General features: G+C 35.7%; 1 pseudogene; it reads right to left on the bottom strand.

The window, feature by feature from the left end:
* Window positions 1–23745, bottom strand: part of LOC127846242 (C-Maf-inducing protein-like) — a 286356-nt pseudogene that overhangs the window by 198658 nt on the left and 63953 nt on the right.

The raw sequence follows: 23745 nt of genomic DNA, 5'->3' as shown, positions 1-23745 counted from the left end.
GTATAAGAGAAATATTAACTTATGGTTTGCAAAAGCTTTAATTTAAGCTGCACAAGAAAATTACAAAAAGCTCACTTTCAATGCAACTAATATATTTTTCGATCTATATTTCATTTTCATTTTCATTTTTTTTTTTAGGTAAGAACCTAAAGTTTTCTTTACTTTTGCTTCATTTGTGTTGCATTTATATTCTTGTGTGGATAGGCAAAAAAAAAATTACCCAAAAAATCTTTGTCTGCAACAATTATATTTGGCAAAGAACTTTTATGATATCCAACAGCAACTAATTGTGAAAAAGAAATTTATTATGACAAATTAAAATGACATTTATCCCTGTTGACATTTATCACTCATCACAGTGATAAAATGAACAATTATAACTTATTCACATAATTTGCTTCCATGGCAATTGCACTTAACTACCACAAATCTAACGATTTAATAGGTAATAAAACCTGCTGTTTAATACCTCATTTACGTTTATTTGCTTTGAATCGCTATGGAGACAAATTATGGGATTAGTAATAAATAATTCATCTAATCACCAGTTGTACGTACAAGCTTTACACATTTTCTAAAATTTCAGGGACATTTGATCTATTTGCAGGACTACATGATAAGGATTCCTTTCAAGACAAAGACAAACATTTAAAGACCAGCAGTATGCACAAGTAAGGGAAAAATTGTTTTTGCTATCCTAAATATCCATGATAGACATTTTGGCATTAAAAATCAGATGCTCATTACACATTGTAAAGTACGGTATTGCATCATGTATGGCCACTCACACTTGATTGGCCATTGTCCGCTGGAGTACTACTAAGTGTAGCCTGGATACTTAAAATTAAAATATTCTTAAAGAACTCTAGGAACAGAAACTATACTAAAATGTGCCTGGCCAGTTAGACTGTCCAGAATTGTATTGCCCCCAAAACCCAATGTCGTAAAATGCGCTACTGAATTCAAAACAAAAATTCTCTTTAACAAACCTTCCTAAAAATGCTTTTTGTATTACGAGTTTCAATAATATAGAGGCCATTTTACAACATTGACATAATTAATTTGCAAAATCTAACCAACAACGACCATATAGCATTAGAATTGGCCAGGTGCGTTTTAGTATACTTACCGCACCCCAGGTACCTTTAAGTATACTTAAGTACCCAGGGTACATTAAAGTAGTACCCGAGCCGATCATGACCAATCAAGCGCCACTTACTAGTTCCCTGAGTGCAATCTGCCTCTCACAAAGCTCGGCGTACATGCGCTTGCCCGATGTGGTACCCTGCACTTGGTGACCCATCTGCATCTTCAGGTCATTGTTCTCCACCACATCACACTCAGCATTGCACACAGCACCTGAAAACCATTTTCTTAACCCATTTATGCCTAGTGGACTCTCCATCCTTCTGAATTGGATCAATTATTTCCAAATTAGGGATGTCTAATACATGTATATCTGTCTGGGGTCTACACTTTTTGCCAGGCCTTTTTTTCTAAACACTAGGCATAAATGGGTTAATTGAGCATCAGTGACCTTGACTCCAAATGCAATCCAGTTACGAGTTACTCACAGACTGTTCAGGTTTAAAGCTGTTTGATGCTTATCAGCATCTTAGGGCTGGAAATACAGCCTTTAAAACTAGAATCTATTAACAGAGTTCTTAATTTTATTTGATGTTCTAAGATGTTCACAGAAGTCAAACTACGTATCTGAGTAGGAAAGGGTTAAATATATTTAAGAAACAAGATATGTTGGGCTAACCTCCATGGCTGCTGTATTCTCTCGTAGGGACACATAACATCACTGGCCCAATCATCTTGTTCAGACCAAACAGGAAACTTTTCCGCTTGCAGCAACAGTGCATCAACGTTTGAAGCTGTTAATACACAGGGAAATATTTACAAAGAGGAAATCAATAGAGGAAAAGTTTACATAACATTGAATTTCTTATCTGGATATGTGTATTGGACAAATCTTCCAGATTTCCTTCCTTCTTTGATGACATACAATGATAATGGTTTCTGTCAACCTTTTAATTAAAATTTATTTTGATTTGAAAGTTGGAAGAATTTGTTTTGTCCCACTTAGTATTTTTGTACTAATTTTCCTCTGTTTTTCTTGAAGTGTGAAAGTCCATTACAATAACTTTCAAGCAGTAGGGTAAAATGCTTCTCCAACTGTGTAATATGAGCAAATACAGTACCTTAGGGCAGGCAAAATCAGATTGAGTAATTTCAAATTATCTGATAATGGCCCTTAAAACAGAACTGACTGGAATGGCAGGAATGTTTCAGAACAAGGTTAAGGACCCAGAACAGAGCTAGAAAATGCAGACTCTTTGAACATGATTATGTTAATTACAGTAAACGATTGCATGTAAGGCAACAACAAATTGATAAATTGTTTCAAAGAGTTTGGCCCCAAAACAGTGGAGTGTGCAAGCGCAATAAACATGAGCCTCGTTATGTGAAAAGGGGGTTTAATGGATGTGTGTAACATGTCATCCAAGATTAGCCTGTGCAGTCTGCACAGGCTAATCAGGAAAACACTTTTCGCCTCACCAAATTTTCGTCAAGAAAAGATTCCTTCCTTTAAATGTAAAATACAATAAAAGAGAAGTTTTGTCCCTGATAAGCCTGTGCAAACTGCACAGGCTATACTTGGATAAAATGTACGCACATGCATTAAACCCCCTGTTCATAGAACAGAAAAGAATACCAATTTTACCAATTTTCGTTGCAGAAAATCTGACAAACGTCTGATACATTTTGTGTTGCCCTATTTACATATTTATTGCTGAAATCTAGATAAAATGTTACAAAACTTCCGTTGTGTTCATTTTAATTTGTAGTACAACTGACAGTTGCAACATTTTATTGGAAAAAACCCCAGCAATAATGAAATTCAAGAGACTGCATTTACTTTTTTTACCTTTACCATGACAACGACAATATGCATGTTTAAAAGGACAAGATACATAAAAGGTTATGCCTTGAAATATCATAAATGCATTTATTGGTATGAGAGTATAAATTATATGTTAAAAGCAGACATTCACATGTATAAATTACATGATAAAAAAAGCAATTAATACTAAACCTAGCAAAGGGCGTCATAATTCTGATTGCTCTTGTAAAGTTCATAGACAGCAATTATGTGCTAATGGCACCCAACATGCTATTTGTAACTGCCAATGATGTTGCCGATAAAACACCACATATACATTATTCCCTAAAGATCCATAATGGAGAATAGGGTGTGGAAATGTCACGGAAATTATTAATCCATAATGGAGAAAAGAGTGTACAAAATGTCACAGAAACAATCAAATAATATTTTAGTAGAAAGATCAGAGAAAATTTATTGAAATCTGAACTCGAAAAATATCATGAAAATACATGCTATAACCTAAAATAGCACAAATTCAATTCAGCTTTTTAATATCATTGGTTTTTATCATAACAAGAGATGTGTTTGTTAGAAACACAATTCCCCCTATTGCACTGGTTTGAAGCCATAAATTTGACATTTAGCCTTGAAGGATGACCTTGACCTTGATCTTTCACCACTCAAAATGTGCAGCTCCATGAGATACATATGCATGCCAAATATCAAGTTGCTATCTTCAATATTCAAAATTATGACCAAACTTTAACGAAGGTTAAAGTTTTAGGAAACAAAAATACAATGATATTTGACCTTTGACCTTGAAGGATGACCTTGACTTTTCACCACTCAAAATGTGCAGCTCCATGAGAAACACATGCATTCCAAATATGAAGTTGCTATCATCAATATTGCAAAGTTATCAAACTTTAACCAAGGTTAAAGTTTTGAGACACACACATACAATGAATGAATGAATGAATGAATGAATCAATGAATGAATGAATGACAGACAGGCAGACAGACAGACAGACAGGCCAAAAACAATGTACCCCGATCTTTTGATCTCGGGGGCTTAAAATGATGGTAAATGGTCCAGAATCCCTCACCTAAGATTAGTGACCCTAAAAGGCTTGTAAAAGTCACTAATGTACTGTGCTCAGATAATGATGTTATATAGCAAAACGTTCAACCACTGACAACATTTTTTGCCAAAGCAGACCAATCTTGAGGGAAAGTAGGAACATTTCTGTGAAATTATTTATAAGTCCAAAAAGTGGTTTCCAATCACAAGAATTGCAAAGTTTTCAATACAGCCAAATATATCATATGAGGAGGACTACCATGTCACCTGCATGCAATGTTTTTGACAAAAAAATGAGTGATTGAATTCGATCAAGGGTCATCCAAGAAAATTCTTTCGAAAATCCTCGAGTCATTTCATTTAGCTTGTTTCTATTTTTGATTTCCATTGCAGAGAGTTCATCACATTTGCCATCATGCAAATAATTTGTCTTTTTCAAGACAGTTAACACACTAATGTAATTCAGAACAAAAGCTATTCAATTCTTAAACGAACATAGGGTAAGGACCCTTCCAGATACATTCCTAGCAATTTGACTCATATAAGTGTACTCGGAGAAGACTCAGTTTCAGATAATGAAGCTGGATGCCTTAACGTGTTTCAGACATTTGTTGAGTCTGTTCTTAGAAAACCAGGCTTTATGCATGTGCGAATAGTGTCATCCCAGCTCTGCCAGTACAGCTGGCACATGCTTATCAGGGCCGACACTTTCTGCCTAAACTGGATTTGCGTTTGAAAGAGACTTTCTACAACCCTTTGCATGCTGGAAATTTGTCGTCTGCTAAAATGTCATCTGCTGATTTCTAAATTAGCATTTTCTTCGATTTTTTTTCAAAGAATACTATCAGAATAGCAAAAAGTTTGGATCCTGATGAGACGCCACGCTCTGTGGCGTCTCATCTGGATCCAAACTGTTTGCAAAGGCCTTCAAAATTCGGTTCCCGCACTCAAAGTTAATAAAAATTCAATAAAATCGGAAAGTTGTCCCTGATAATATTAAAGACACATTGTGCACATGTATGGAGCCCAGTTTTGAAAGAATGAGGCTTAATTGCTAACCCTTGACCCCTAACCTTCAGAAACATTTTAAAAATATATAGAAAACGTTTTACATGGTGGAAAAAACAAGGCTTGGAGAACTGTGTATATAAAGGTGAGATATTTCTAATTGTACCGAAAAATCATGACATCTGTATTAATCTACAAAAGCATTAAGCATAGGCCTGGCAATTATAAGCTGACTGTCTCCAATGTTATAATTTCCCCGAGATTATTATACATCGGCTGTTCAAAGGCAAGGATTACATTTTTATTATTGAACATAAATGACAAAACCTTTGTCTCCATGATAAGTCACTTAAGTGAAGTTTTAATCTTTACTGATTTGTTTTACAGATATAATATTATATGGTTATAGTTAACCATCATGCACTAAGTTTTTATTTTGCTGTTGCATGTTTTCAAGTTATACAAAATACTTCCGTGTGTGTGTTTTTTTTTTTATACTCATAGGTTGGTTTCAGATGTGGCAAATACAATGTTATTTTATATTCTATGTAGAGCAATTTAGTTCTACACCGCATCAAAAGCCCGAGGCTTATTGAAAGGCCGTCAAGTCTGTTTCCTGTATGACATTTACATGTAAAACTGAGCTATTTTCAAAGAAAATCCCTTCAAGTATACCTGTCTTGATAATTTCAATACAGAAAGACAAAATTTCATATCATATTTCTAGGAAAAAATATCTCAATGAACCATAAAGAAAAAATGCCTGGACTCAAATAACCAACTTAATATCAATGCATACAGACTGCCCTCTGGCTAACCCTGTTTAAATTTCTGTAGGGAAATTAAATGAAAAATACTTTTACATTATGAACATTTCACAGGGGATAATGAGTGTCCATGTACAAACAATATTACTTTAACTTTTTATTAATCCTACAATTACTTGCCAAGAGTTCCATACCACTTGACAATTAGTTAATGTACCATAAGTTCAATAATATCATATTGACGATCATATTATATTTAATAAAAGTTTGCATTTCCTTGTTACATTGTTACTTTGAAATATTTTTCTGTTAATTTTAAAGTGATATTAAAAAAAAACAACCAATGAAAAGGTAGTCATTGAGAATTAAATTCCTAAAAAATGTTGGTACATAAGAATTTCGCTCCCATACAGTACAAAACCACTACTGAAGTTGAATATTCTATACACACTTAGTTACTTATTTTCTAATTAATAATATGTACAAGCATTTATACAAGCTGCATTCTGGAAAAACAGGGCTAAAGGCAAGTGAACAAGCAAATTTGTTGAATTGATATCCCCCGCCATTTAAATTTTGTTTATGGATGGGTATAGACCTTTGACCTCAATTTGTGACCTTGACCTTAGCCCCTATGATTATGGGTGTTGAATGTGAAGCAATCCCAGATGATAGAGAACAACTATAGCAAGTTTCATGGCATAGTAAAGGAATGACTAAATAATGAATAATTGATCAAATTTGTGACCTTTGACCTCAATGTGTGACCTTGACATTAGCCCCTAGGATTATAGGTGTTGAATGTGAAGCACCCCCAGATGATTGAGAACAACTTTGGCAAGTTTCATGGCTCTGGCTCATGTGTTAATGGAGATAAAGCTGTAAGCTTATATTAAAAAGCATTTTTTCAAGATACAAAGGGCCATAAATCCGTTATTAACAGATGGTGTACAATGCCATTTGGCATGCATCATCCTCTTCACCATATGAAATCCGCCAAAGCACTTCCAAGATATGGCTCCGGACGACGGACGGACGGAAGGAAGGACGGACGGAAAGACAGAAGGACGGACAATGCCAAAACAATATCTCTGCGCCTATGGCGGTGGTTAATGAAGTGTTGTCCAAGATAAGCCTTGGCAGTACACACAGCCTAATCAGGAACAACACTTAACGCTTTAAACGCATTTTTCATCAAAGAATATCTCTCCTAAACAAAAGTCCATTTTTGGAGGAAAATGTTATCCCTGTTTAGCCTGTGCAGGCTGCAAAGGCTAATCTAGGACAACACTTAACGCACATGCATTAAGCCCAGTTTTCACAGAACACGTCTCATACCATTTGGCCCCAGAGTTCCCCATCGTCATCACAGCCTATGTTTCCTGGACAGTAGAGATGAAACCAGCCCTCCTTTCCTTCCCGGATACCCAGGATTGTCTGGTGCACGTCACACACTTTGTCCACAGCTATGTTCCGTATTACGTTTTTCATGTTCCTATGCAATAGAGGTAATAAACGATCGTTCCTTTGAAAATAAGAGGTTAAAAGCTATGTTCTGTCTTACATTTTACATCTTTATAAGCAAACGATAGGCAATGCAAAAGAGGGTTAAAAAGCAATGTTCTGTATTTCATGTTTCATCTTGATATGCAATTGTGAGGGAATAAACATAGTTTCAATTTTTTTTTCATGTTCCTGTACAATATATGTCATAAGCTAAAATCATTTATATTATGTTTTTTTTTTTACTTTCCTATGCAACGGAAAGGTGAAAAGCGATATCCTGTATTAAATTTTTTCATGTTAAAATGTAACAGTGAGTTAATAAGTCATGCTTTATATTATGGTTTTCATGTTCCAATGAAATAAAGAGCTTATATTTGTATTTGACTGGTGCATTAATTTAAAATTTATTATTTTAGCTCGATTTGCAGCGAAAGCCTAAGTCTTATTTGAAACACTCTCGAGTCAATTTCCTAGGACTGGAATCAGTACTTAAGGTCTATGGGGGAGATCTTAAGAACGGCTTCCACAGTGGGGATCAAACCCTTGACCTCTCGGTCGCTAGGGCGGACATCACATCCAAAACAACACTGCAACCTGTGACTGGTGCATTCACATAATGCTTAGTACAGGACAATCCTCTTTACTATGTTTTTTCATGTGGCTGTGTTAAAGAGAAGCAATTATTTTTTGCATAACTTGAACATGTTTTAAATAAAATAGTTTTTGCATCAAGTTCACAAAGAACTTTTTATGTGAAAAAAACATGTACAAAGTAAACCATAACTTGATACTCACGTGTGAACAAATCGTCAGCCAGAGCGCTAAAAAAATAAAACAAAAAGTTATTGATAGAATTTAAAAAATCAAGATATCTATTGATTTTCTGAGAATAAGGTCATCTTAATTTTTCACATTCTTAAAAGTTATCTTTAGCTCAAAGGACCCTCCTTCTTCAAAAACAGGAGCAATTAATATTGCCCGCCCAACATACCACCAATCTAATAACAAAGATTTTCAACTGTGTTGAAAACCAGGTTAAATTTTAGTACTGGGCCATCCAAGAGATAACTGTGTACAGGACCATCCAAAGATTATTGTGTACAGGACCATCCAAAGATAATTGTGTACAGGACATCCAAAGATTATTGTGTACAGGACCATCCAAAGATTATTGTGTACAGGACCATCCAAAGATTATTGTGTACAGGACCATCCAACGATAATTTTGTACAGGACCATCCAAAGATAATTGTGCACAGGACCATCCAAAGATAATTTTGTACTGGATCATCCAAAGATTTGTGTACAGGACCATCCATAGATAATTGTGCACAGGACCATCCAAAGATAATTTTTGTACTGAACCATCCAAAGATAATTTTGTTTCAGGACAATCCACAGATAATTTTGTACAGGACCATCCAAAGATAATTATGTACTGGACCATCCAAAAATAATTGTGTCCAGGACCATCCAAAGATAATTTTGTACAGGACCATCCAAAGATAATTTTGTACAGGACCATCCAAAGTTAATAGTGTATACAGGACCATCAAAACATATTTGTGTAGAGGGACCATCCAAAGATAATTTGTGTACAGGACCATCCAAAGATCTTTTCTGTCCTTTTTCACAAAAAATGTCTAAATGCTTTTGCAGGAAAATTCATTTTTAGAAATAGTAAATGCACAAAAAAAGACAAGAGAGACATCGGCGAGACAAAAAGCTTGATGGTTGGCATGCTCTGGTGAGCTATAAATAAACAGATAATTGAGATCAAAAAGAACATACGTGTGACATTTTCAGAAAACATAAGCTCTAAGTAAGGTGATGAAATAATGTCTGAAACTATTCTATGGAGTTCTACAGATATACCTCAAAGAAGTCATGATCTGACTTAACAATATTGTCACGTTTGCTTTAAATAGACTGTTCAGGCAAAAGATGAAAGATGATCGTGTCTTTCTTTGAACAATTGCCTCAATTACTTTAATGATAAAACATGGCATAAGCCACTAGGGCTTAAAATTAATGATGGCATTTTAAAGCATATGTGGAATAAGATGTAATCCCAGTTTAGATCTTAAATATTCGAACAAACTTCAAGACAGACAAAAAACGCAATACCAAACCAATAATAATTCAATTTAATGATTGCTCTTGGGACCTGTAAGGATACATTCTGTATTAACTTGAACTTAACTGTGATAATTTTTCCATATCACTAGGACTGCAACTGCCATTGGCTGGCGAATATCTGAGACCTACAGGAACTATGCTATTCTGAGAGAGAGGAGGTTCAGGGTAGTAGAAGTACTTAGAAATATAATATATATTTCAATGCACCATTTTATTTTTCGATCTTGCCTCCAGATATCATCATAACAAATTAATGCAATGACTTTTGAAAATAACTTACTAATTTATGAAGAAAGTGTAAGGAAACTTTTTCAAATGAGAAGATTATATGAACTAACTATATTAAAAAGAAATTATGTTCACCTAATCCATTTGAAATAATTTGTACATATAATTCTCATTTGGGAAGACAGTTTGAATATTCTTACTGACTTGGAAAGATAGTTTAAGATGTACTTACTCATTCAGAAAGAAAGTTTTGCTAATCTAACTCCATTGGAAAGAATACTTTTATAAACTAAATCATTTTGAAAGAATACTAAGATAACCTGAATCTTTTGGAAAGAACACTCGGATAAACTATATCATTCAGAAAGAATATTTATATAAACTAACACATTAGTAAAGAATACCAAGATAAACTTAATCATTTGGAAATAATACTTAGATAAACTAAAATCATTTTGAAAGAATACTAAGATAAACTTACTCATTTGGAAATGGAATTGGCTGAAGAAGGCTTCCCAGAATGTACCTCCAATCCTCAAATAAGGACCTGAAATATATGCACCACAAAAGTAATTATAAAGCTGTTATATTTGGTGGGGAGGACCCAAAGAAATTGTTTAAGCCCGACTTTGTGGCAAAGGAAGTACCTTTCTTTTACAACCAAATAGTGCATTGTTGCTATTTAAGCATGAACAGCCTATATTTAGTAATAAACAAGAGCACCGCATAACGGTGCCACGCTCGGCTACGGGTGCAGTTTGAATAATGAAAGCTTGTCAGAATTTTTATTTTTTTTAAAGGTCACAGTGACCTTGACCTTTGACCTAATGACCCAAAAATGGGTGTGGCGTGTAGAACTCATCAAGGTGCATCTACATATGAAGTTTCAAAGTTGTAGGTGGAAGCAATTTGATTTTAGAGCCAATGTTCAAAACCTTAACAAAATGTTAAGGTTTTAGCACGACGCGGATGTCGGACGACGAGCTGGCTATGACAATACCTCGGGTTTTCTCTGAAAAGCCGAGCAAAAAAGAAAAAAACGTCATTGAAATACAATTAAATATTTAAGTACACTTTAAAATAATAAAAATAGCAGGAGAGCTTTTTTATATTGCTCTACCAGGACAGCACATGAATTGCAACATGAGGGTCAATTTGTTAAGATGTAAAACTTGTGCTTAATTGAGAAGTTAAAACTGACCATTATTGGCAAATGATTTAACTGGATATAACACCTTTTCAGTTGATAACTGCTTGATTTTGGTTTGTTAACAAACTGATATAAAATGACAGCAAATAGAATTATTATGTTACAGTATTTCACTTTCATATGCACTACTTACATGGTTTCCATCATGCCAACATAACAGATGACTTTTCGTTCCCATTCAGATTGGTCAACCACATTTGAACAAATATTGTCCTGTTTATCTCTGAAAACCAAAAAACAACATTCAAAGGATATTTGACGATTTTGGTGCATGCTCAAATTTAATTTCGTGAGTGGTTACAGACAAAAACTTATCAGAAGTGAAAATATGCTTTTCTATAATCACAAATTAAATAAATCTTTAATCATTTCTAGACAGAAACAGTTAGTTTTTTTTTTGCTTGTGTCCAAAATGAAACAAGAGGGCCTGAAAGGCCCAAAGTTGCTCACCTGAGATTGAAAGGAACTGACCTGTTCTGTGCAGCCCAAGATGTCATTAGAACAAAATGTTCTTACCAACTTTCATGACAAGAGAACACCCTGGCAGCCACTTTTTTCAACAGACCAGAACCATTTTCATACACATCCAAGATATCATTTAAACAAATATACTGACAAAGTTTCATGAAGATTCATAAGTCCATATAAGGAAAAATTCCACGCCCACTGTTGGCCATGTTTTTCAAGCAACTGGAACCACTTTCGAACTTGTCCAAATATCATTGGACAAATCTTCTGACAAAGTTTCATGATGATCGTACAATAAATATGGCTTCTAGAGTGTTAACAAGGTTTAAATATAGCTATATAAGGAAAAATGCCACGCCCCCTTGGCGGCCATGTTTTTCCACCAACCGGAACCATTTTCAAATTAATCAAAGATATCATTTGGACAAATCATCTGACCAAGTTTCATGATGATCGGACAATAAATGTGGCCTCTAGAGTGTTAAAAAGGTTTTACTAAAGCATGATATATAGCCATATTAGGAAAAATGCCCCGCCCCTGGTGTCCATGTTTTTTAAGCAACCGAAACTATTTTCGAACTCATCCAAGATATCAATAGGACAAATTTTCTGACCAAGTTTCATGAAGATTAGAAAATAAATGTGGCCTCTAGAGTGTTAACAAGGTTTTACAAAAGCCATATAAGGAAAAATGCCCCGCCCCCTGGCAGCCATGTTTTTCAACCAACCAGCATCATTTTTGAACTCATCCAAGATATTATTGGGGTGAATCTTCTGACCAAGTTTCATGAAGATCGGACAATAAATGTGGCCTCTAGAGTGTTAACAAGATTTTACTATAGCCATATTTAGCCATATAAGGAAAAATGCCCCGCCCCTTGGCAGCCATGTTTTTCAAGCAAACATAACCCTTTTCGAACTCATCCAAGATATCATTGAGACCAATCTTCTGACCAAATTTCATGAAGATTGGACAATAAATGTGGCCACTAGAGTGTTCACAAGGTTTTACTATAGCCATATAAAGCCATATAAGGAAAAATGCCCCGCCCCTTGGCAGCCATGTTTTTCAAGCAAACGTAACCATTTTCGAACTCATCCAAGATATCATTGAGACCAATCTTCTGATCAAATTTCATGAAGATTGGAAAATAAATGTGGCCTCTACAGTGTTAACAAGGTTTTACTATAGCCATATAAGGAAAACTGCCCGCCGCCCCCTGGCGGCCATGTTTTTTCACCGATCTGGACCATTTTCGAACTCGTCCGAGATATCAATGAAACCAATGTTTTGACCAAGTTTCATGATGATTGGGCAAAAATTGTGACTTCTAGAGTGTTCACAAGGTTTCTCTATAGCCATATAAGGAATACTGCCCCGCCCCCTGGCGGCCATGTTTTTCAACGGACCGGAACCATTTTTGAACTCAACCAACATATCATTTAGACAAACATTTTGACAAAGTTACATGAAGATTGGGCATCAAATGTGACTTCTACAGTGTTCACAAGGATTTTCTTTTTTTTGACCTAGTGACCTAGTTTTTGACCCAGCATGACCCAGTTTCGAACTCAGTCGAGGTATCAAGGAGACAAATGTTCTGACCAAATTTCATGAAGATCAGACAATAAATGTGGCCTCTAGAGTGTTCACAAGGCAAAATGTTGACGACGGACGATGGACAAAAAGCGATAACAAAAGCTCACCATGAGCACGTTGTGCTCAGGTGAGCTAAAAAAGGATCAGAAAATAGCTAAAATGTCATATATTTGTATATGATGATGATGTCATCAGAATATGTGATAAAAATGTCATATATGAATATGCTGAAATAATCTGTGAATCGTCAAAGAGTTATGTTTACATTGTTAATGGATTAAATGGTGTTCTCATGTTTATGAATATTCAACAAGCACTGTAATTCATCAGGAAACGAAACTGACACTGATAAACGATATATTGAATGGAAAAATATTGTGATTTTTATATTATTTTCACTCAGGGAAAAATCTACAATCTTACATTTCTTCACTAAAATTGAATTTTAGTCATCTATTTCAGTTTCATATTATCTATAGGTATATTATAAATAAATAAATGTATACTAATGTATGTATATATTTATATGAGCCCTGTGAAAAGGGGGGTAAATGCATGTGCATAAAGTGTCATCCCAGATTAGTCTGTGGAGTCCGCACGGGCTAATCAGGGACGACACTTTCTGCCTAAACTTGATTTTAGCTTAAAAGAGACTTTCTTCAAAAGTAAAATATCATATATGCGGAAAGTAGAGTCCCCTGATTAGCTTGTGCAGATCTCAGAGGCTAATTTGGGACGACACTTTACGCACATGCATTAAACCCCCTTTTCACACAGCACGACTTATATATAAATTAATTACATCTAGTTATTTGTGTCCTCTGGACAAGGCTGCTACCACTACAAGTATGTGATTTGCTTAGCACATTGAATTCATTTTTCATGATTCAACTCCCGCCCTAAGCATATCCACAAAGATTTATTAACAAACTGTAAAATCTGCTCAATATTACTATATACGATGTGACAGCTTCACTCTCAATACAAGCAAGTTCAACCAAAAGCAGTATCATGCCATGTGTAACAATAGGCCGCAGACGATCTTGAAATATTTATTGCAAAAATGCCAATGTATCATTGTGTCATGTCTGCCCTATAACAATAGCTGAATATGATCACATAGGCAGTTCATTCACACTCAGGAAACGAAAATCAAGAAAGAGAAGAACAATAAAAATCTGAAGATTTTTAAAAACATGTGATTTAATCATGCGATTGGTAGCAAAAATTGACATTGAAAAATGATGAAGTTCTAAAAAGGTCAGTTCAACCATGTAATTGGTAGAACAAATTTACTTTCATAAATGGTTTCTGAACAATGCATTAAAATAATGGCTTATTAATTTGAAAATAAACAGTCCTCCTGTGTAATTTTTTTTAATGCGGTTTGTGTGTATCGTCAAAATGACGGCCTCAAATGCATTACAGTGACTGCATCAGTAGCAAATAATGTGTAATTAAATCTCATTACAGTTTTTGTAGAAGCTTTACAAACTTATTAGTTCAGAAAAATACTTAATTGCTTCAAGTTGAATATAACATATTTTTTAATGGTCTTTGCATTACTTGCAAACACTGCCAACAGAACTCAGGACAGGCATATGCCACCATGACAGATCTTTGGACAAAGACATCTCAGTCAGTGAAAGAGGACAAGTGCAAAGCTTTATGCCTCACACTTTACGGGTCCACAAAAATTGAGTGTCCGAAAACATAGAATACATATGGGCCATTATCTGTGAAAAAGGCGTTTAATGCATGTGCGTAAAGTGTCGTCCCAGATTGGCCTGTACACTTTACGCACATGCATTAAACCCCCTTTTCACATAGCATGGCCCATATGGTTTGGTGCTCTGTACAGTGATGTGACGTACAGTTTCTTGTCCTCATAGAGGCTGTACACTGCGGCCAGACACACAGCCACCAGATGGGCAACACCCTCGGGTGAGGACACATGCTGGCTGGTCCATGCATGCTGAAATAAACAAAGGAAAGAAATTTATTAAACAAAATATGCAACAAGCAAATTCGTAGAATTGATATCTCCCGCAACATATGCTCTGTTTGAGGATGGGTGCAAATCGGACAGATGAACATACTGACAGATGGACGGACGGAGGACAATTACTCAAACTAAGACAGACAAGATACAAAGGGCCATAACTCTGATTTTAACAGATGGTGTACAATGCCATTTGGCGTGAATCATCCTCTTATGCATATATATACTCATACGAAGTTTCAATTAAATACGCCAAAGCACTTCAAAGATATGGCTCCGGACACAAAAGTGACGGATGGACGGACAGTTAACGCCAAAACAATATCCCTCCGCCTCTGGCGGGGGATATATACTCATAACAAGTTTCAATGAAATCCCCCAAAGCACTTCCAAGATATGGCTCCGGACACAAAAGTGCCTATAGAAAAAAGCATTTTTTCAAGATACAAATGGCCATAACTCTGTTTTTAACAGATGGTATACAATGTCATTTGGCGTGCATCATCCTCTTATGCATATATATACTCATACCAAGTTTCAATGAAATCTGCCAAAGCACTTCCAAGATATGGCTCTGGACACAAAAGTGCCTATAGTAAAAAGCATTTTTTCAAGATACAAAGGGCCATAACTCTGTTTTTAACAGATGGTGTACAATGCCATTTGGCGTGCATCATCCTCTTATGCATATATATACTCATACCAAGTTTCAATGAAATCTGCCAAAGCACTTCCAAGATATGGCTCCGGACACAAAAGTGCCTATAGTAAAAAGCATTTTTTCAAGATACAAAGGACCATAACTCTGTTTTTAACAGATAGTGTACAATGCCATTTGGCGTGCATCATCCTCTTATGCATATATATACTCATACGAAGTTTCAATGAAATCCGCCAAAGCACTTCCAAGATATGGCTCCGGACACAAAAGTGCCGGCCGGACGGACAACGCCAAAATAATATCCCTCCGCCTCTGGCGGGGGATAACAAAAGCTGTCCCCAAAAATGACCCCATAGATTTTACATATGTCACATATTCATCCATAAAAAGTATTTAAAAATCTGTTTTCATGTACACAGTGCAAATAAATGTAAACAATATCAAGCAGGTATTAAACATTTGAAGAAGATTTTATAAAAAAATTTTACTGAGGTTTTCAACAAATTTTGTTGTTGATTTTACATGAAAATAAAACTAAGCAAATAGTCATTCTACTATTCTAGTCTTACACTCTTCTACTATTTTAAGTGTATACCAAAGTCACAAATTTGTGCTTTTGTTATAAACATGACAGTAAGACAATGGAGACCTCTACCAAAAGTCTCTTTCCAAAGAAAATAACACCTATAAATGTCAAGGTTCCTTCCTTCATTCATCGCAATGTTAAATTTTTAATATGAAAAACATGTCATTTAAAGTACTCACTGGGTGGCTGTCTTAAAGTCCTGCATAAAATGCTTGTTGAATACGGACATAAAAGTCATACAAACATGTTCTGAATAACGAATTCTAAGAAAGCAAGAAAGTAAAATGAGACCAACTAACTATGTAACTCATTAGAAAGGATAAAATCCTACATTAATTTTCATGAAATCTGTGCTTGTAAAAAATGCAAAGAGCTACAATTAGAACTCTATACAAAGGCCACATACCTGCGTATAAAATCTTTCACCACCTCCAATCCAGCATTCTGGCAGTTCAGTGCCTGTATATACTCCTGTACAAACTGTCTCATGCGTGGAAACTTTCCAAAGTCCTGAAATTTAGCATAATAAAACTTTTAATCTTCCAGGTAGACATCTGAAACATTTTTTTCCTACAGGGCAGTAAAAGAAAATATAAATATTATGGCAAAAGCCAATGTCCATAGTTATGTGACACTTATATATTTAAAGAAATGGCAGATTCATAATTTACATTAATGGAACAAAACGACCATTCTGAAGCCTTTATGTGACAGAGTATATTTTAAGAAATAGAAAACAAACCAGAGATGTGTTTGTCAGAAACACAATGCCCCCTAATGCGCCGCTTTTTTTTTTTTTTGACCTTTGACCTTGACGGATGACCTTGACCTTTCACCACTTAAAATGTGCAGCTCCATGAGATACACATGCATGCCAAATTCACAACTTAAAATGTGTAGCTCCATGAGATACACATGCATGCCAAATATCAAGTTGCTATTTTCAATATTGGAAAAGTTATTCAATATTGCAAAACTTTAATCTAAAACCTAGGTTAAAGTTTTGGGACAGAATGACAGACAGACAGACAAAATGACAGACAGACAGACAGGCCAAAACAATACACCCTCGATCATTTGATCCGGGGGCATTAAAAGTAAAAAAATAATGAGAAGCATTTCTCTTAAACACATCTGAAAAGATGTATTCATTTATTATTGTTGATAGGCTTGAACACAGGTTTCCTTCTATAGCCTTAAAATACAAGTGAGCTGAATTTTCAATGTCTGGTGAAGTGAAAAGCAAAATGAATGAGAGATCCAGATGGTGGCTTGTTGACGATATGAATGATTGATTTGTTAAGTCTTAACCCTTTTACTCTCTGAAGCAAAGTGAAAATGGCTATGTGCAAACAGCATAAAACCAGAACAGCCTGCTAGTAATGTGCAGTCTGTTCAGGTTTTATGCTGTTTGCTGCTCATCAGGGGCATTCACCCTATTACCACTTAGATACGTATTTTCACGCATTTGTAGTCAGAAAGTTAAATTTAATTAAAGACCTTTCTTACTAGATTCAATTTTTAAGGCTTCATCTCCAACCCCTAGATACTGATGAGATGCAAACAGCATAAAACCTGAACAGACTGCCAGTAACTCGCAGGCTGTTCTGGTTTTATGCTGGTTGCACAAAGCCATTTTCACTTTGCTTATTATGGGGGAAAGGGTTGAAGGAATCACATGGAGATAATGAAAGCTTAAGCTAAAATTGTTTATAATCATCATTAGATTTAAGAAATGAAGCTTGTAGGCATTTTTGAACAAATAAACCTGTTGGCATTTTGAATGAATCTGTCCATGACATTTTACTATTATTGACAAGAAACAATGTCACTGCGGTTTACAAAGACACCAAGTACAGGTTCAACCAAGGAAATGGACTAAATAACATGGCATGGACATCACCATCTTAATTGTTTGTCCCGTTATTACCCCCTTTGTGATTATCCCCTATGTTGTGGTTGATCAAACAAAATTACAATCAGAAAATGTGTAAATAGACTATGACGTCCACAACTGACATTTACATAAAATATTATAGACACCTATAAAGGTCATCTACAGAACATACTGTGAATAGTGACTAGGCTACACCCTACCATGTTATGCTTGAGTATCCTCTGTACGACTGGTGTAAATAGCTCGATCACGATACTGGAACGTGGGCTGTTTTTGCAGTGCTGAAAACAACAAAACATAGATATATACTATGGATCAAAATTCATACTGGAGCGCAGGCTGTTTTTGCAGAGCTTAACAAACAAAACATACATGATTGTGCAATGGATCAACCAGTTTCCCGGCTACATGCAGCAATCAGGGAAAATTGGGCTTTGCATGCTGGGAAGTTTGTCGTCTGCTAAAATGTCGTCTGCTGAATTTCTAAAATTAGCATTTTGTTCGATTTTTTTTTTTCTTCCAAAAAATACTATCAGAATAGCATACAGTTTGGATCCTAATGAGACGCCACGTTCTGTGGTGTTTCATATGGATCCAAACTGTTTGCAAAGGCCTTTCAAAATTCGATTCCAGCACTGAAAGAGTTAAAAAGTCATCCAAGATTAGCCTTGCAGTCTGCATAGGCTAATAATTTACAATACTTTCAGCATTTATTTCTACTTTTTCGTTTTTAGGACTTCCCCATCCTTGCGAAAATCTAATTTAGGCGGAACGTGTTGACCCTGTCCCATATCTGGGACGATACTTAAAGCACATGCATTTTAGTCCGGTGTTTCCAGAACATCAATCAGTTGAAAATCATGAATCTGTAATGCTGTAACTCTACAAAAATATGTTGATGGAGTACATGTAGTACAATAATTGGTTAGTAATTGGGTGCGAGCGTCATGAAGATAATTATGCCTTATGTTAATAAAAGTTCAGTAGCCATTCTAGATTCTGGAAATAATTCAAACATAACAAATTATGTTGTAATGAAGTGTTTTCCGTTGTTAAATTCATTATTATATCCCTATGGAAATTAACTATGATGATCAGTTTCTAAGATCAGCAGCCATTCGTGATTCCAGAAATAAAAAGTCAAATATACAAATATGTTGTAATCAATTGAGCATCATATTTGATTTCATTATTAAATCATTATCATTGCAAAATTATATTTTTTTATTCATTACTATATCCCTATGGAAATTAACTTATGAGACGATTATATCCCTCTGGAAATTAACTTATAAACTGAAAAAAACTATAATTTCTTCAATGAATTCTCGTTTGGGTTTAATGTCACATTTTACGGGAAATATCAGATAACATCAACTGTCCAATAAACCTTATACCAAGAACCATTTTAATTGATCAGCCCTTCTTATAAATTAAAAAAATTCTTTCATCTGAAACATTTCTATACCAAATATACCCATAATTGTGTTTTTAACTAGGCAGTTATTGATAAAACTCTAAGCAGAAAATCATTTTCTATTTATGTCCTCATTTATTTATTAGAGTTGTCACGAAGCACGATGTTCAGAAAATGTGACATAAAGGCCAGTCTATTAACAACAATCTTGGCACCAACAAAACAACCAGATTTGAAACACTGTGGACAAAAACAGGACCAATGCTCTTGAACATAATCACGATTTGGTCCAAGCAAAGTCACAAGTAAGTATATTGGTGTTATTGATCCACAACATGTGCTTCTCACATTGCCATGCCCATGCTAATGAATTCATTTTCAGGTTGCATTCTGGACAACAGGCATTAACACAATATGACAAGCATGCTGTATTAAGCACGTTTTCAACGTGATTATGCTTTACCAATAAACCTGATAATAAAAGATGATGCCAAATGGACATGACTAAGTGTTTGTTGTTGTTATTTATTATTTTTAATTTTTACTGCAGTTGTTGTTTTTCACCATATTCAAGTCTTTCATTCACATCTTAACAGTCCGTTAAACTACTAGCACTCTTCCTTTTTTGTTTTTTTTGGATCAGCTGGTTTATCAGCAGCGATTTTTCTTTCTATATAAATTACCATCAAACAGCACTTATCCGATCAAGAATTTTTTTCCCAATTGCTACCCAAGAAAATCACCAACAGTAATTTTAACCATTGGATAGATGTGTCAATTTCTTTCAAAAATTGCCTTATTGGTAATTGAACAAGTAAATCTTCTAGTTGTGTGTAACCACTAGCAGGTTTTATTTTATAAAACAGCAAGCTTGATCAATTGATTTATTTTGCATAGTAATTTTCAATTTTGCTGCAAAGTGTTTTTTTAATAAAAGGAATGTGTTTATGTACATAAAATGTGTAAAGGGCAAAAACTAAACACAAATTATTGACTAGTTGATAAGAGTGTCAAACCAAGCCTCATAAGTGCATCAGTTTAATAGAGTGTCAAACCAAGCCACATAAATGCACCAGTCTGAGACAGTGTCAAACCAAGCCACATAAGTGCATCAGTTTAAGAGTGTCAAACCAAGTCACATAAGTGCATCAGTTTAAGAGTGTCAAACCAAGCCACATAAGTGCACCAGTCTGAGACAGTGTCAAACCAAGCCACATAAGTGCATCAGTTTAAGAGTGTCAAACCAAGCCACATAAGTGCATCAGTTTAAGAGAGTGTCAAACCAAGCCTCATAAGTGCATCAGTTTAGGAGAGTGTCAAACCAAGCCACATAAGTGCATCAGTTTAAGAGTGTCAAACCAAGCCACATAAGTGCATCAGTTTAAGAGTGTCAAACCAAGCCACATAAGTGCATCAGTTTAAGAGAGTGTCAAACCATACCTCATAAGTGCATCAGTTTAGGAGAGTGTCAAACCAAGCCACATAAGTGCATCAGTTTAAGAGTGTCAAACCAAGCCTCATAAGTGCATCAGTTTAAGAGAGTGTCAAACCAAGCCTCATAAGTGCATCCGTTTAAGAGTGTCAAGCCAAGCCTCATCAGTGCACCAGTCTGAGACAGTGTCTTTTTTTTAAACTCAGCTACATAAGTGCACCTTTCTGAGACAGTGTCAAACCAAGCCACATAAGTGCGCCAATCTGAGACAGTGTCAAACCAAGCCACATAAGTGCGCCAATCTGAGACAGTGTCAAACAAAGCCACATAAGTGCATCAGTTTAAGAGAGTGTCAAACCAAGCCTCATAAGTGCATCAGTTTAAGAGAGTGTCAAACCAAGCCTCATAAGTGCATCAGTTTAAGAGTGTCAAACCAAGCCTCATAAGTGCATCAGTTTAAGAGTGTCAAACCAAGCCTCATCAGTGCACCAGTCTGAGACAGTGTCTTTTTATTAACTCAGCTTCATAAGTGCACCATTCTGAGACAGTGTCAAACCAAGCCACATAAGTGCGCCAATCTGAGACAGTGTCAAACCAAGCCACATAAGTGCGCCAATCTGAGACAGTTTCAAACCAAGCCTCATAAGTGCGCCAATCTGAGACAGTGTCAAACCAAGCCACATAAGTGCGCCAATCTGAGACAGTGTCAAACCAAGCCACATAAGTGCGCCAATCTGAGACAGTGTCAAACCAAGCCTCATAAGTGCGCCAATCTGAGACAGTGTCAAACCAAGCCACATAAGTGCACAAATCTGAGACAGTGTCAAACCAAGCCACATAAGTGAACAAATCTGAGACAGTGTCAAACCAAGCCACATAAGTGCGCCAATCTGAGACAGTGTCAAACCAAGCCACATAAGTGCGCCAATCTGAGACAGTGTCAAACCAAGCCTCATAAGTGCGCCAATCTGAGACAGTGTCAAACCAAGCCACATAAGTGAACAAATCTGAGACAGTGTCAAACCAAGCCACATAAGTGCACCAATCTGAGACAGTGTCAAACCAAGCCACATAAGTGAACAAATCTGAGACAGTGTCAAACCAAGCCACATAAGTGCATCAGTAGGCTCTCAGTTTATTGAAATCCGATGAAGTTTCATTTCCAAATGAGCGCCGAGACTGGACAATTGCGCCAAAATGAAAAAAAGCTAACTACTTGAATGGGTATGTGCAATTAAGTACCAAGCAATTAAAAAGACCATACATTCCGTACGTTAAGATAACAGGACACATATTTCCCAAATTAAGCGATTTCAGGCATGAATTTGCCCAAATTATTTTCCCTTTTTTTTCCCAATTTGAGAGGTACTGGTCTTTTTCCCAATTGGGCAAAAAAATTGATGAACAGTTATAAGGACACATACTTTAACTAGTAACTGACAAATGACCACGAATCTCAATGGTTAGAATTAATGTCTAGACTAATGCCCAAACAAGTTCAGTGGCCACGCTGTGAATGGTCCCCTGAATCTTTGGATTAGTAATCAAGCTTTCTAGCAACTGAGCCCAAAAGCACAACAAAATGGACATTAAATTTGTCCGCTGACAGGCCAAAGGGCTTAACAGACTTCTGTGCATGTATCTAGATAAGACATTTTTGGTCTCCAGGCACGAATAATCAATATTATAATAAGATTTTGAGGATGCAAGAGGCATTGAGCACTAAAAGCACAAACTTCAACAATTATAACAACCAATGCACTAAAAGGGCTATGTAACTGCACACGTTTCATAAAATAATAATGAAATTATTCAGCAGTGGTCTTTATTCAAAAGCGTTGTTCATATAGAAGCACAGTGAGTAATTGTGCTGTTGCAACTTAACGGGGAAGATTCCAGAACCACTTCAGACTAGTAAAATGCTGTTCAATTCGATCAATCACACCAAATAGTACAAATAACCCGTTAACAAAAACCTAGGGAATCCCCTGCCTCAAAATGTTCTTTAGCCAAAGTCGACTCGCTTTGGCAAAATTGTGCTTATTATATGGTTATTTACGAAGGAATGGTGGTCAATTTTTAGCTATTTGCTAATTTTGCAAATGGAAGAGTAACCCCTTGAAAACGTTGCACACAGCAACCGAATGACGTGTATATGTAATCTGCGTCAACATCTACAGAAAAGTGATAATTTACCTTGAGATAACTTACTGTTTGTTTACTGACAGATTGCAGCAGATAAATGCCATTTCCAGACCCTGCTTAAGTCACATAATATACATCAAACAGCCAGACACCATCGACTCCAGAAATGACATACCGAACTATCCATCACAAACAAAGAAAGCACTCATTTATCGGATATTACTTCGGAACCCAAGAAAAATATCATGATTATTTATTAAAATTTTCAATATGCAAAGATACTTAAACTCATAAATACTAGCAATCATATTAAGATGCAAAGATACATCACGACCTGAAGACCACACGTTGCTTTGAGCTTCAGAAAAATACAAAGACCCATTAGCACTTTTTGCATTATCTGAGCTTCAATAGTAGCAATGCCATCAAGATCAAAGACTAGTGCATGCAACACTGTCCTTGATTTTCCCATTATTACATTCTGAGAAAAAACCATCACAAGGGTTGAGTGTGAAACTGTCCTAGCTTCTTTATTTTTCATTAGGAGTTATTATAGTTTCACATTTGTTCAATACTTGAAGTTGTAATGCCCATACGATGTAATCCCCATAAAGCTTTGACTACCATGTTTTATTACTATTCTGAGAGAACTTACTACAATGTAGTCAAGCCACTGTTGGTATGAGAAGCATTTGTTCCCCTCAC

Source organism: Dreissena polymorpha, chromosome 9 (genome assembly GCF_020536995.1).
Source record: "Dreissena polymorpha isolate Duluth1 chromosome 9, UMN_Dpol_1.0, whole genome shotgun sequence".
NCBI classification, from domain to species: domain Eukaryota; kingdom Metazoa; phylum Mollusca; class Bivalvia; order Myida; family Dreissenidae; genus Dreissena; species Dreissena polymorpha.
The sequence above is the reverse complement of the archived record's forward strand: the minus strand, read 5'-3'. Positions and strand labels throughout refer to the sequence as shown.